Here is a 17253-nt window from a genome sequence, read left to right as displayed (position 1 = left end):
GAAAATGGCCCTCAAAATTAAATATTTGGGTAAATAATAAGAACGCAAATATTTCTTTTTTCTTAAAGAATAAAAAAAAAATAAATATAAAAAATATTACATACATCCAGTTAAAGTTTTTCACAAATATAATGAGAGAACAAGTTACATAGTAAAGAGAAAAATAATATATTGTATAAGACATGAGAAAAAAAAAAGAGCTCGTAAAAAGGTTAAGGGATGAGGAAATAGAGTGGAGGAGAGGGATTTTCATAATATAGTTGACCAATTCAAAATTTTGATATTATAATAAAATAAACATAATTAAAGGAACATAAACTTATTACACACTGACAAATGTTTCATTTTACAGTGTTTCAAAAAGTTTTTTTTTGAAGTCACAAAATTTTGTATTAAAAATATCCAAATGGGGACAAAGTAAATTACATTTGGAGCAGCTACGATAAATAAACGAGTTTTGAACATATTTTTTTTTGACAATGAATTATAAAAAAATGAACTTGTCGTGTTGACTTTATGGGACAATTGATTGAAATACGCTCCAAGAGATATGGACTATCGATAAAATTGTTTAAAATTTTAAAGACAGATCAGAAATGCTTCTACGTTTAGTAAGATAAGTTAAACTATGAAAGGAAGTAGAGTCTTCATACGAGTCAAAATATGTAAGAGATCTACGATCCAGAAGTTTAATATATTATACAATATGTTTTTGAAATCCATTAAATTAATATGAAATATTTCAAATAACACGTAGATGTGTGTTACGTCAAAGGCAAATAATAATTTTAAATGTTGCAGTATCTCGACAAAACATTTTCTTTTATTTTTTTCATAATATTCCGTAAACAAAATATTCAACAATGAATTCAATATTCAAGAAGTCCGACACGAAACAATAAAAGTTTACGTGTGCCATAGATAAATGCGGATTTGTTAGTGTTGCCACTTTTTCATTCGTCTTTGTAATTGAATTGTCGGAGGGTTTTCAAGAATAGCATCATGACGAAGCAATCGAGATGCCCAATCGACTATTGTCGAGGGGGTGACGAAATGTCACATCTTTCCAGCATAAGGCTCCTGCTGCACAAGTGCGTGAAGAAACTGTAGATATTGTGCTAATGAACGTTGAACCGACCCGAGACCTGAGACCGGACATCGGAATATCGGAATATCGGAATATCAGAATATCAGAATATCAAATACCTGCCACTGAGTGTCGACTCTACAACCTGCGACAGGCGCGAGGTGTGACAATTTCGTAACTCCACAATGTTGTTTATATTTGGAAATTTGCCCGATACATAGTTTACTACCGCAGACCATTGATTCGGAATCAAATTATAATTTACAGAACAAACTCATTTTTATCGAAGCATTCGATATTGATTATACTACAGTAAAGCTACGTTTATCCGAGCTCCCGTCATCCGGATTGCCAAATATTAGGATCGTTATCAGGAAATAAAAAATAAAGGAGATATTATAATAATAAATACCTAAAAAAAGGGCCCTGGCGGCCGGCGCGTTTACTGAACACGTTTAATTCTTGTGTGGCTGTGATGTCACACTAGTCTACATACGATACGAGACTTGATATACCTATCTCTCTCATTGTTTTAAATCGTGAAGTTGTATTTTTTGTAATCTTTAAATGGACGGAAAAAATGGATGGAAAGTAAAATTTCTATAAATAAGCTGAATTTCAATACAAAAAATAGTTATCCTTACTACGCGAAGAATAAATGTGACGCCAATACAGCAATAAATATGTATAAGAGCGAGCACGAAGGTATAACTCATAACAAGGAAGACATTAAAAGCTGTTCTGTGGCCGGTGTTAGTGTGAAAGAGATTCAGTCCGTTATTGGCAGTGAGCGGGGGTGCATGCGTGTAAATTACATGAAACAGGGCTAAATTATATTTTTATAAATTATAGAAATGGAATTATTAAACGGCGTGTCTCCACTTACTTTTTTTTTAAATATCTGAACTTCAGAATATTCCGTCTTTTGCTTGGATTTATTTTTTTATCACAGCCTTTTAAGAGTTATTATGCGTACCTACGTTTTTATGAGATAACGTCTAGCACTTATTAATCCGGATAGTTAGAATTTTGCTGTACTTTCAAACGTAAAATTCGAGGCAACGCAATGCGTGCGAATATAATAATATTTAAAATCATATATTTTTGTATTTAGATATTAGAATCCTGAACTCTGAATTTTACTGTTTTTTTTTAAAATAGAAATATTTTTATCCCTTTTTCTTTCCCGGTTCCTCTTTCTCTCTCCTTCCAAACGAATAATCTGATTTCACATACCTCACCATTTAATATGTAGAGCATAATGTACTTAAAAGAAGATAATGTGTGCAAGCCTTATCTCCTAATTAAAAATCAGTAGGTCCTTCAAATACAAATTTTATACGAAACATATTATCGGAATAAATGCGAAATGCGAACCAAGCGGGTATGAAAAAACGTGAAATGAATATTACAGAAAGAGCCTTGTCGCGATTCCCCATCCAAATAACGTACAAGTAGGTCTCCTTGTATGTAGAGATTTGGAGTTGCTTCGGGCGGAGGTTAACCTTAGGCCCGCCGCTCTCTGTTACTGTCACTGTTTTTTTTTTTTTTTTTTTTTATTTATTGGGGATATCAACAGTAATACATGTAATACAAATATAACAAATAACATATACAGAGAATAAAACCAATGACAGATATCCACAGAAATACATTAAATACACGTACAATACATACTAGTGTGTTTGTGTGAGTGTAAGTGAGTGAGAGGGTGGGTGTGTGGGTGTTATATTGGAAAGAGGGTGTCAGGTATCGAAAATATAAATATATATAAAATATTAAGAAATAGAGATAAAATTTAATAAAATAAAATAAAACTTTATTATTGAAACTAAGTATAAGACAAAAAAGAATGTTTTAAGACGCGCATTTTAAATGTTATTTTTTTACAATCAAATGGATCAATAAGGGGAAAGTTCAAATTATATTCACTAGCAAAACGTATAAGTGGAGAGTTCTGGGCATAGTTCGTACGAACTGCTGGCACATGAAATAGAGAGCTCGACGTGTGACGGGTGCGGTAGCCGGGGACATTTAATGATAACTCTGACAAAAGAGCCGGACTATCAAGGCGTCCACTGAGTATGTCATGAAGCACCCCCATGTCCAACAGTAGACGGCGATCTCCTAAAGTAAGCAAGTGGTGTTTTTTGCTGTTACTGTTATTGTTACCGCTCCACCGGTCACGGGTACCACTTCCTCTGCGCGGCTGGATGGCGCATGAGCTCGCTCCTCGCGCAAGGTAACAAACACCTTGTCGATAACCAATCATCGTTCTTATTATCACCGCCAGCGCCGGCGGAGTGCGCTTACACCAGCCGACCAGCGCGGTGACATTGTTCGGCAAATGATTCATAAATCAAAAGAGGCAGATAAACTTATTGACGATAAACCGACGTTTTTATTTTGATAATCGAATTTCTTTACAAGATCTTTGCATTTCCTTGAAAAGTTTGGTACGTTAAAATGTTGGTCTTTTAGATTTTAAAACACAAAATATTACACGCAAATTAGTTTTTAAAATTATTTACGGCAGAATTCCGTTTATCCGACATCCACTCATTCGGATTGCCAAATATCCGAATCGACAATGCGAAGATTCGGTCGCAGTTCATACGTGAGCGCTGCGAAAATGATTACACGACGGCGTTTATTTCGAGCGAAAAAAATACTATTTATTTTATACCAACATGTATTGGTATTGTTAAATAACGAACCACATAATAAAAATGTTTTTTTTTCTGCCGAAAATGCAGGCAGGAAAAACGTGCGAGAGCGACACGTTCACGTCGAGCAAATGGCTATAGCCACAAGGTCCTGTCCGTGCGTGTTCGCACGAGGACAATGCGGCCGCTGGCGCTGGCGGCTGCTCGCGGTGATGGAAGTGATCATTATTCCCCGGAGATGCCCGTCTATCTCAGTGGCGACGTCTCGGGACTATTGTTTGCGCTACAAATTGCTATTTACTCGTGGGCGCTTTTAAGTAAGTTTTTCATGTGATTCCAATACGCTATATTATTTTAAAAGCAATAAAATCCGGCACTCGGCCTAAAATCTCATTTCATCTCGAACTACCATTGGTCCATTTCATGTTTATCGTCCAAATCCACATGACACGGTAAAATTAGGGTCGATAGATATTTATTATATTCTTTTTTAAAGTTTTTCGACGGCTACTCTCCGGCGAAAATCCCCAAAAAAAATTGAATGGAGATTAGTCGTGCGGTTAGTGCGTTTGCCTGCCATAGGATAAAGAGACATAAATATTAAAATACGATAAAAATGTCACGCCAAGCGGAATTTTACGAATTAACTGTTCAATTATTGTATTGTAATACAAATATTGGTTGCGGAAAGTGTGCACGTAAATTACACGAGTAAACATGCGCAATGGGCTGGCGTGTGAATTCTGGTTTTTACTTCATTTCACTTTCATGTCACATCTCGACCCATCGAATTCAAATATTTTACTAAAAACACAATGTAAACGTGATATTATGCACAGCAGGATTTTTGGTATCGAGTTCCATCTCAACCGATTCGGTCATAATATGTAGGTATAATTATTATTATGTTAACTGACTGAACTAATTTATTTATAATATTTTAAGTTTAACCAAATTGTATACAAGTATAACATCTACTGGATCTCATCTCCCGGGAAGTTTTTTATTTGGAAAAAAAACCGGAGATTTATAAACAATTCACATAATCATATTTATGTGATGTATGAGTCCAATTTCAGTTTTTCACAACTAAACACCGCTATTTTTAAACATACTAATGAACAAAAATAAACAAAAAACTAATATGACCTCGTTACAAAATAATAATAGTTAGGCCCAGGGCCCAGGGCGTTAGGTGGGATCAATTCAATTCATTTATTAAAAATAATACATACATTACAAACTAAAATTTAAGACGTACATATTATAAAAAAACAAAAAATACGTAGAGACTTGTCAAAATAGTAGGAAAATCCTGCTCCGAAAATCCCCTTCGAATACATGGAACAGATCAACATCTAGAGCGATGTTGTTCAGCATAGCGGTAGCTCTTCCAACAGGCATGACCATCGGTAGGTTAGTCCTGTATATGGGAATATGAAACAATCTATGTTGACGCTATCTTAGGTAATTATCAGGAACATACAAACCAATCCTCATCATAATCTCGAAATTAGCGATCATACCGCGCAACAATCGATAAAAATGTGGAGTCAAATACACATTCCTTTTAGTCTTAAAACTGTTGTAGCCATGCACACTCTGGATAAACTCGGTCGGGTTGAGCCAAGGATAATACCCGCACTCTCCCATGTAGAGATATCTCAGAAACTTATTTTGGATTTTCTCTATCATAATAGAGTACTTCGGTTCATTTGGCCCCCAAATCATCGAGCCACTCTCGAATCTACTTCGCACCGAGGAGTTGTAAAGAGTTCTCAGTGCGTAGGTATTTTTAAAAACCCTGACAGTACGCGGAACAAATCCTAACATCTTCAATGCATTATCACTGATTATCTCAATGTGTTCATGAAATGTCAAGGTGCTCACAAAACGCTCAGATCCTTAATATTCGATGTTTGTATCAGATTCTGGTCATTCATTTTGTACAAATAACACACGCCAATGTACAAATAACATTATGTACAAAAAGTAAAATAAGTAAAAAAAAAATATTAAAAAAATATAGTGTTTTGAGCCCTAGTAAAGGACGTGACCGAACACTTGGAAACATTAAACCTAAGTTTGTTTCACCTTCCCCATTCAGATATATTAGATATATCAACTTGGAGAAGACGGAAATCGACACACGTTGTTATTGTTTTAAGTCAACCGCAAACAAACGGTGGCCTCCGTGGTGTAGTGGTCAAGACGCTTGACTCACGCACGGAAGGTTCCGGGTTCGATTCCCGGTGAGAACACGAAAATTAAAATGTGATTTTTCTCAAGCCTGGGTGCTCTGTGATATAATTCACCACTGTAATTAGGCCTCCTGACCTGTTGTGGTGCAAAAAATAAAATGTAAAACAACAGATAACGCGAGTTCAAAATTACATTTTTAATATTATTAATGATAATTGAGAACAACAATGGACCCATGTGAGAGCCTTGCGGGACACCCGAGAAAGAAAAAAAAAAGAAACACTCTGACGCGAATAGACTGTAGCAGACGTAGTGGGATATAAAGGATAAGGAAAGATTAGGATAAGATAAGATAGGAAGAAGAAGGGATTCTGTTGTGAAGTTTACCCATAAAAATGCATATGAAAAATGCCAACCAAAGAAGGCAAGATAATAATAATAATAAAGTAATATTACAGCAGAGATAGAGAACATTTGATAGAAGGTAATATGGAAGTCTAGGCAGTTACAGGGTTTGTTTCCTGTCACTGACTGCTTTAAGTGGCCACTTGACACATTGCATAACGGGATAACATGGCATGATCCCCGCTTGCTGCTGACGTCGAAAGACATAACCCAGAAGCGCGACGCAGGGGCATCGGTGAGGATCTAAGATATATCAGAATAGTACCGGAAATAAAGACTATAATTGGCAACAGGACGCAAAATGCCGCGATCTCTTCAAGTGAGACGGAAGACCTACTGGTGTACTGATGTCCATCAATAATACAACTTCTCTCGAATGAGTCGAGAGCGAATGCGGAAAAGTTTCTATAGAGATCTGCAACCGAAATTCCTTCGCTTTCCTAAAAACGAAACATTTTAAAATTTGCCATTCTTGTTGGTATATTCAAATATTGATATTTCCTCAACTCTTCTCGGCTGAATTATTCAACCTAAATACTCATATGTATCACAACGCTCGAGGCCAGAAAATATTGTCGGTTGTACTAACTGGTCGAAGAAGTATGAAAATTTAAGAATATTTTCAAACATCGCCTAGAAGTGAAAAAAATAAAATAAATCTCACACGCAGTGATAAATGTTTCGGCTCTTTAACTTCACAAAAATCAAATAGATTAATTAAAGAAATACAGATGTTCAAACGTAGGCAGAATGGCAGAACTTTATTGAATTTTTTTACATAAGCATTCTTTTGAACAATTATTTAATTCCCGCCAAACTGCAAAAGCAGTTTTTTTGCAGGGATTTCTCTCTTTAAATATTTTGGTAACACAATGTAATAATGTTTACATAAAAATATATTTATTTTTTAATATATCAATAAAACAACAGTAAAATAAAATTAAATACAAGTAAATCAAGTCTTTTTGATACCGAAATATAAACAAAATAATAAACTAACACTTTTTTAACACTGTTTTAAATAGTTTAGTTTCCCCCTTTCTTTACATGCCTCAAACCAGCCAATGACAGATCATAAGCCTTTTCGATGCCTAGACTAATATATTATTATATTAATTATTTATTGATTTTTCTCCATTCGATTTCCTTTAAAGAGGATTTTTATTGAGAGTAGCTATCGAGTTGAAAGCGCTCGTCCAGAATTCTAGTTCTATTTTTCACACAGAGTTGTATTCATCGCCCGCCCGGACACGGATAAATTATTACTCGTAGCTACGTGCTCGAATGTTATCGAACAAGCTAATCGCATCTGTCATTATTTGGTCAAGTTCACACGATAATCGTGTTGGAAAACGAGAAACGGACTGCGTTCGATCTCGGACCTCGCCTCGGTCCGCGAGTCCGCCATTTCAATTGCATATTTTGTGTCACCTTTGCTAGGAATCGAATGCGAGACCGCTGTCGCGGAAGACGAACGCGCTTATCGCTATCGAAGTATTTGAATGTGCAATTTATCCCGCGTCCGCTCCTCCGCGAAAGCCCGGGCGTTTCTCGACCCTCTCGCGCCCTCCGGGCCCCCGGGTGGCGCCACTCGCGCTGACAGCGGAGCCTTGACCGCGATCCTGCGCCTCGCCATACTGCCGTACTGTCATAATACGTACTGCCATACGCCGCACGCCATATGGCACAGTCGCCGGGGACAGTGGGGCCAGTGGAGACGAGACCGGACGTACCGAGTTACTCGGGTGAGGCACTCCGCGGGTATAATCCGCATACGTTACACACGACTTGTATGATTAACTCCCTGCAGTTCACTCGAGTTATATTTACAAGTGATTTATTTTTTAATCTTTAGAATATCAACAGATTTTTTATTTTTTTTTCAATAAAAACCTTTACTAGCATAAAAAAAACAAAACATACAGTAAAAAAAATGGATCCCTTAAGGTTGAACTTGCCAAAAAAGAGTCTGGCTCTTGCGTTTGGCAAGTTTACAAAATATTATAAAAAATAAACAGAAAATGCAAAACAAAATAATACGATAAATAAAAAAATTAAACAGTTGTAAAAATTGAGAAAATTTAACACTAATAACAAATTTTTAAAATAAATAAAAACTCAAAATGTATAAATCGATAAACACAGGCATATATTATACAGTCACCTTTATTTTCAAAATACGGTTAATGTTAATTATGTCAGGAAGCTTTTCTTTAATTTATCCTTAAATTTTTCTTAATTTATTTCTTGACGTATGTGGTAAATCATTGAAAAGCTTTCCTCCTATGTAAGTATAATGATGTTTGGCCGTGGTAGTTTTGATTCTATGTAGAGCGAGGCATCCTGTCCTTACCTTAACCTTCCCGTAATACGGTCCGATGGGAGGCTCTCCTTATGCACCCGGAGCTTACAACACTTATAGATATACAGGTTATTGCGCTTATATTTAGAGAAATAAAACTGATTATATTGTAGAATACATTTAACTATATTTATGCGTTCGCAGTTTACTATAATATTTTGATTTTATTTTGTCGTCGGTTGTTACCCAAATTAAAAAATAAACTTTCATCAATCCTCAGCGCGCCTCATTAGCCGTACTTTCGGTTGCATTTTCATCCTTCGCCGAGTGATCGGTCAAGGCGGAATAATTAGTTTTCATTCACCGATAGGCAACAAAGCCTTTATTTTTTATGGGAGCTATTTCTCTTGACCTTTTCTCCATAATCGAACTAAACATGGCGAGCAATAAACTCTGTTAAATGATTAAATTACTAATATAGTTTATTGGCTGCCCCGAGCGACGATCCGTCGGCTGATCCGGATTATGTTGGAAGTTAAATTAATCTTCTGGTCGAAAAATAAGACGGTTCGGGTTCGGAGCCGCGAACTGCGATCGCGAGAAATATTGTAACACGAGTCACGTTCGCGTAAGCATTGTAGATGTAGATTGTAGGCAATACAAGAAACACTTCGGTTAACCTTTTCTGGCGATAACGCTACAAACTACCCGTCATTACTATTCAAGATTTAAAAGAGATTAAATTAAATACCGTCCGAGCAAATTGAAGGATTATCTCTCTTTATATTGATTCAATCACAAAACTGCCAAGGTTTGCGTTGCATAATAATGACTGTTTTTAAACTATCTCTTTTTAAGCTTTTATTTGAAATGTTTACTTTTTTTATTTATATATATATTTGAACCCCTGTATTTAGTAGCCTTACGTGTCATGTACAAGGCTAAGGTACTCGGAAAAATGGTTTTTGTTTGTCTTGGAAATGGGATGTTCGATCACTAATTTTGGTTTATTACCTTTTTGAGTCCAATCACCAGTGTTGCAAAATACAAAAACAATGGCGCGTGATAACTACTTTTAACTACGTGTGTATATCTGTTAAGGATATTCCATCTTTCCTGCATTCTGCTTCAAGATTATGGCGTTGCAAACTGAAAAATAGGCACTGAAATAACAGATGTTCGATACTCTGTGAAAAAATATCATCGCATGGACAATAGTCATCATTCCCTAATTTAAACCTATATAGATAACTTCTCATAGCTCCGTGTCCGGTTAAAATTTGAGTCGTTTCGAAAGTACTTTGGTGATGATGACGGAAGTTTGCTGCATCAGCCAGCGCTGGGAAAAACATTTTAGTGATTTTACCTGTAGAAGAAGCGTTTACTATTCCTCTATTGAATAAAATGTTTACTATTCCTCTATTCAACAAATGAAAAATTTACATCCCCAAATGCAAGCTTGCAGGTGTCACGTAACATCCAGGGTAAAAGTGGGATAGTCGCCACACTTTTTAAAAAATACGATTTTTCGTCAAATTTATCAATGAAACTGTCTGATACTTTTGTGACATTTAGTTTACCTAATAGATAATATTGTACATGTGTAAAAAGTATAGCATTTATTGTTTTTTTTCGCAACCCCTGTGAATGAGGATAGTTGCCTACTCTATGGGATAGATGCCCTAATGTTATTTTGACTGGTGGGATAGTTGCATTATGAAATCAGTTAAAACAATATTTTTAAAGTATTTATTTTAGCAATTTTATACCCAATAATTCATGCGAAAGTTTTTTTTTTTTCATTTTCAGAAGTTTAGCCCGTCTACATTGATTACAGATATCCCCGTACAAAGTGCAACTCTCGTGAAGCCACTTCTTGCACATAATACATTGCGTCAAATCCACCTAAGATTTAGTTTTCCATTTCCAATATGCCATCGTGTTTTACGAAGAAAAATGCTGTAATGCGAGTGTAACGGCTTTCTTCTTATTTTTTTTAACACAGATCTCCAGAGTTCGTTTTTCCTCTTTCTCATGTCAAGTTTTCCAAGTTCCTAATCTATCGATACACGAGAAGCGCCCGTAATACGGCACTAAATTTATGACTTTTCCGTCAGTATAAATAATCGTGACACACTTTTCTTTGAAGAAGAAAACTGGAAGCTGGAAGAACAGACACTCTGGGTGGAACATGCTATTTGTGGGTATATTATTATGCAGATCTAATCCAATATATTGAGAAATTTCACGCACAAAACACATAAACCTACTTCTGGAAAAGTCTGGATCTAACTAAAGAAATTCTACAAGGATTCGGGTACATAATTTTAAATAACTGATATGAGGAAGTTCCCTAGTTTTTTTTATTTGTTAATAGACTATCAAATATAGTCAAATAAAAAAATGTGCATCGTATTATCAGCGCAATGACTTTTTAAAGTTTTGTTATTTTGAAATTAATGAGGTCACAAGTTCTCATCGGCGAGTTCTGCCAATTGGTGTGTTGGCCTCCCGTAAACCGGAAATCAATCACGGCATTCTATCATCGGTCGATTCGGGCGAACGAGTGACGTCGTTCAGAGTAGTTCGTTTTTATTATTTTTTTTAATTTCTTACTTTTTCAAGAAACTTCGCAGTACAATTTAATGCTCTAATTTTTACCGCGCGTAAGAAAAATTGTTTATATCTAATTTACCGTAGCACTGAACTTCCTCATTGCACTGCAACTGTGAAAAACAAATCAGATGTATCGTTTTTTTTTCGTAAATACAATCCAATTTATGGAATCGGCAGACAGATCATAAGCCCTGTAGATGTCTAGACTTCTATATTCCCTTCTCAAAAATGTTCTCCATCTCTGTTGTAATTTGTCAATATTAACAGCTCCCAGTCTCCAGAATTCAGTTCTTGGACAAACTCAAAACATTGTCGAATCGGTAGACGACTAGCTATATTTTTCAAAATTTTGAGAGCTACCAGATAGTGTCGTTTCCATTTGAACTTAGTCTAGGAATAGCGTGTCTCTTTATTACACATCAGTGATAACAATCCATTCGTTTCTCGATAGAAGTCCTTCTATTTAACCATGTGTTAGATATCACGAAATCACGCCATATTAGTAAAATAGCCTTTCGAGTTCTCGCCGTGCGAGTTACATATTATTGTGACGGCGTGTTCTGCATTCTTCGCCAGCGCACCGCGCCGTATGCGACTCCAGCCTCCAGCTTCCAGCCTCCAGCCTGGAGACGACGGCGCAGTCAGAGATCCTCGTCTCCTTACCGCCACCGGGGCTGAGCTCCTCTGGCGAGTGTTTCTTCCGAATCAATACAGCGGAGAAAGTTATTCATTCGGTATTTAGGATTACATTATTCAACTTCATAAATGATTTAAAAATAAATGACAGGCATCGCATCGTTACATAGTTCCGTGAATCACCACCGAGCGTCACGTTCCGGGAGGCTATTATGAAGATGTTACACGAAAAGCGAACACTAAATACGTAATAGGTTGCGAGTTTAGTGAGCGTTAAGGTAATTATTATTCCTCCGCCTGAACAGCGCAGGAAGGCCGCTCGTGAAATCTCCGTGTTCCGATACTCGATAGTGATGGATCACTTTCGGATAGCGAGTCTATCTCTGCAGTAATTACGCGCACGTTTGCCACACGAGGTGTTGTGAAAGTCGAGGAACAACGACGATCGTATGTTACGAGTTACGATACGTTAAGAAGCGGCGTTCGGCGAGATGGTAGACAGGTAGGATCAGTGTGTTGCCCATTGCCCATTGACACCCGATAACAATGTATCGAGGTGAGGCGGCTTCGGACTTCGGACTCGCCAAACGCCGCGCCAGTCTCGCGCGAGAGAGTGCTCCGACAATCGATCAACTTCATTTTGGCGGCTAATGTAAAGGAAATGTCGACCTTGCCCATTCATACTTAACCTCTTGTTTTTTTCGACTTCGGCTCAGCGCGACTTAACCTTTCTTTTTTGTCCCAATCTGACAAGTCAACACAACCGCGACAGCTTAATGCCGCGCTTCAGTCTCGCGTTCAGACGGAGTCGATATTGGCTCCTCGCTTCCCAGTGGGAAGTGGAAACTCGGCAAAAAACTGGTCTGCGATTAATAAACTGACTCGCGCCGCTAATTAGATATTAATTATATTATAATTGTCCGGGGAGATTTCCGATATCACACAGTGAAAATAAAACCGTATACTCGCCGAACGACTTTACAGATTGAAGAACATTTCTTTCTAATACATAGCGCCTCTGATAAAAACTTAAGTGTTGCTTGACAGATGACAATATTTGAGTCATGCAGTAGGTACGTAAGACGTGTTATTTTCCTTTCTCGAAACACGATATCAGATCAGGTTCGGCATTGTTACACGTTTTTACAATGAACTGGAAGAGAGTGGAGCTTCGTGAAACTTCAAAGAGAGCTTTTCTTATCGGGCTTTACTTCTTGATAATTCCATCGGAAATTGGCGATGCGAGTGACGCAGTAATGATCGTGGAATGTGGTGTGTGGTGTGTGGTGAGTGATGTGGAGTTTAGTCCGTGGACGTCAACAGGTGATAAAGGAATGTTATTGTCCAAACAATGCAAATTCCACGAAGGAGAATCCATGTTGCTCTCTGTGGGCGTTGTGGGAGTAATAAAACCATCGCCGACGGGGATGAATTCCATATTTTGTTGTTTTATTCGATGAGGCATCATAAAATTACGCGTTTCAAATATAAAATAAAATTAAATTACAATTATTCTGCTGGTTCTAAATTTTTGTAAAATACAAAATTAAAAGCACGCGGAAACATTAGGAGGGAAAAGGAATGACGAAAGTTCCAATTTTTTTGTATGATTAACTACAAGACTTTTTGAATAAAGTATTTTTATATCTATTTCTCCTTTAATTTTTTTTTAACTTACGTATGAATTTTTTTTTACTGATTTCTAAAATAAAATAATTGTTCATGTAAGGGTACTTAAATATCAAATATGTCAAAGCCATACTGAAAACTCAATCAGGGATCTCTTTAGCAGTACTTAAAAAAATGTTTGGTCATAAATAAAAAAATAATAAATGTAAAGGGAGAGAATTTTACATACTTATAGGTACATCAATGAAGGTATCAAATCAACAAAGATAGAAGAAAGGAAATGAGGATTTTCAAACGGGGCAGAATGGTAAATTCTATATAGTGTATTTTTACTGATTTATTTGATACTTCACAAGTGTTCCTCATAGGAAAAACCCGTGTCGAGAAAGACATTTTACAATATTTTAGTTCAGTTCGATTTATTTATTTTTTACACGGAGGATAGTTTATGAATTGATTTTTTACATAAATGTACAATAAACAATTGATTTGAAATATTTATATATTGCAAATTTCAGCTCAGTATAGGTAGCTTGTGCTATATAGTGACCACAGTTCTTAGGTTAATTGAATTCTCATCTCTTAATAATATTTTTATTTCCCGCTTGTATTTGGAGTATTTTTTTATGTCCTGAACATTCTTTGGCAGAATATTAAAGGATTTAGGTTCGAAATACTAATGAGAACATTGATCTCCTAAACTAGCCAATATAAAATGCCACAAGTTCTGTAAATCATAAATAACAAATTAAGAAGGAAAACTCCCAGTAATAACACGACTCCGACTTTATCTTAGGAAAATTCAGCGCTTTATTCTCAAAAATATATCGTAAGATTCATTTTATTTTATTTTCCATTTGCGCGGAAGCGAAAGAAGGATTTAAATTATTTTTTATCAACCTCTGCTCAGATTTATCAAAGTCTGGAAAAAAAGAAAAAACATTATTGAAATTTTAACTAATAATAAACATTATTTTTAGCGCATTGTAATCATATCGCCGTTCTAACTACGCAACTCACCCGTTCGACGGCTCCACAAATTAGCATATAAACGTGGAAAAAATGCAGATTTATAATAAAATAAATAAAAAAACATCTTTGTTTTTAACCACTTATTTTTCATTTTTCCCGCAGACCGGTTTCAAAGCTTCGCGAGCTTTTTTATCAAGGTATAACTAACATTAGATAATTACACCATGAAACAAAGTTCTTTTTTATTTATATTATTATAATGAATAACCACAAAGTTAGATTTATTCCATTTATACTTATTAAAATTAAAATTGATACTTTTGAAGCATGTGTTTTCCAATGTGTAATTTTTAACGATGTCTAGTACTGTCTCGTGCGTTGATCACCATAATAAATATAAAGAAATCAAAGGAATACACTATACACTATGCACTATGATACATTGCCTTTCGTCAATCCTATTTTTTTTTTTTTAAATTACGAGTTAAATAAAAAAACGCTTATGAATTTTTTCCATGTTTGGCACTGAATTTTTTGTTCGCTTTGTTTATATCCATAAGTAATCTGATTGAATTTTTTTCATATTTTTTTTGCATACGCCGTTGAAAAAAATATGTATAACAGTTTTCATTCCGAGAATCTTTAATCATTCTGGTACATCATGGTGTCTGTTTTGGTAATTATCGCCAGCTCTTGTAATTTCTTCAATGTTCTTTTTATCTTTTATTCAAATGACAATCCCTACCGACAATCATCGAGCGATTATTTCTCTTAATTCTTGGAAATAAAATCTTATCGTCATGCCATGCCATGCCGCAGCCGGTCGGTCCTCGCAACTCCTTTCCAAGAAGCAATCGGCTGTGTTAGATTCCTGTCATCGTGTAGCCTTTTGTGGCATTCATAAAAGTAATAATAATTGCTCCTTTAATCGCGGAATTAAAATAATGAAGTCATTATTGTTACGCACTGAATGTCAATTTGATTTGTAAGTATAAAAATAATGTTTCCAATCAAGAATAATGCGATACCTATTTGTTTTGTTTTTGATTTCTTTATTTATTTTAAGTTTCCTCTTTCCTATAGCCGTAGTGTTGAAATGTTTGACCTTGCGAGTGAAATTATTCACATTCACATAACAATAATGTTTTTTGAACGCCTCAGCCGACGGCCCATTTCATAGACGTGACGATGGTAAAAATGCACACGACGCGATAAAATTACGTTGGAAGACTGATTTTCATTTATTGCATTGTAAATATTTTTTTATTAAACGGCAGGTTTACGCACCAACCAGTATACCGTAAGTCCGATTAATATCCACTCGGTCTCCCTTTGCAGGATTTTTACCTGAGAGTAATATGAATTAACCCTAATTTTTCCACGGGCGATACATGCGATAGGGGCCAACCCACCCATCACTTGCAGCCAATGATACTACTGTACAAAGCGTTTATGGGTGCATTGATACGTCAATTATTGTTACTTCATTCCGTAAGCCGACTTAGTTCTTATGGAATTTCAGAATATAATAATAACCATTTGGATTTTTTTAAAATAAACTAAAGTTGTTTTTTTTTTCTTTCTAAAATATGAGGAATCCAGAGCGCCATATTACAAGCGTGCTTAAAAAAACTCGCAAAAATGATTTTTTCTTGTCTTCTTTTCCTTTCTTATTCTTGAGGGTGAGGATCAGTGATATACGAGCTTCTGACGTCACTGCGACCTGTGAAGTTTCTATTGTGACGGGAGATGATCAGTTTTTTTCTTCGCTAATAATTATTATTCTTCATATAATTCATCTTTTTTTACGAGGGTACTTTTTATAGTTACTTTTATACCATAAGGTGCCATAGTAATTGGACATTCTAAGTCTAATGGTCAAAAATAAATAAATATAAAGCGTTCATTTGAAGAAAAAACACACAAAAAAATGTTTCGTGGTGGAGATAAATTATTACTATTAACATATTACTTGGCTAAACGATAAGGTCTCATCTGCTGAACTTGGTCTAACGGAATTTAACATTTTTCGTTGTGATCGTTCTGCTTCATCTTCGTCTAAAGGTGGCGAAGTGATGATTTGCGTAAAAAACAAATTATATGTCATATTTTGAAATCACATAGTAATGTTTCCGATCAGATTTTCTTGACCATCATCCTCGGTGGCAAGAAACATATAATTGGTTGTATATACATTCCCCCTTCTTCCTCAAATGATATTTATAAGGCACATATGGATTTACTTGAAAAAATCTCTGAAGAATGTGATCTGTTTTTAGTTTGTGGAGATTACAACCGAAATTGTTATGGTCAAATGATAACCGAGGTGTTCAGAGTTCAGGCTGTCTATCCTCGCAAGCTGCCATAATTGCAAACTTTTTTGCATACATGAACATGTTTCAGTTAAATGCAGTCACTAATTGTTTTGGAAGTTGTTTGGACCTTATCTTTAGCCGTAGACAGAATATTCTTGTTCAAACATCTAGTAACCATTTATTACCAATTGACAACTATCACCCTCCACTATCGATACAAATTATATCAAGTTCATTAAATATTGATCAATCACCACCCATTACCTCTTATCATCATAAATTTGATAAAGAAGACTATCCAAGAATTAATGAATTTCTCTCTCAGATTGACTGGACATCTCTTTTAAGTAACATGAATATAAATGAAGCTGTAAGTAAATTTAATGATCTATTGTCTCAAGCCATTGATCTGTTTATCCCAAA

At 35.6% G+C, this 17253-nt stretch overlaps 1 protein-coding gene and 1 long non-coding RNA gene across 2 annotated transcripts in view; both read left to right on the top strand.

The window, feature by feature from the left end:
- The window catches only part of form3 (FH2 domain-containing protein formin 3), a 139932-nt gene that overhangs the window by 22773 nt on the left and 99906 nt on the right, over nt 1-17253 (top strand). The gene's annotated exons all lie outside the window — the stretch shown is intronic.
- Nucleotides 4884-7064, top strand: LOC148282383 (uncharacterized). The gene is made up of 2 exons (XR_015822110.1): nt 4884-5938; nt 6127-7064. It is a non-coding gene; the product is annotated as an uncharacterized LOC148282383 (long non-coding RNA).

This window comes from Micrasema longulum, unplaced genomic scaffold (genome assembly GCF_059751315.1).
Source record: "Micrasema longulum isolate JH-2025_06_02 unplaced genomic scaffold, ASM5975131v1 h1tg000334l, whole genome shotgun sequence".
Lineage (NCBI taxonomy): Eukaryota > Metazoa > Arthropoda > Insecta > Trichoptera > Brachycentridae > Micrasema > Micrasema longulum.
This window is presented reverse-complemented; position numbering and strand designations above follow the sequence as displayed.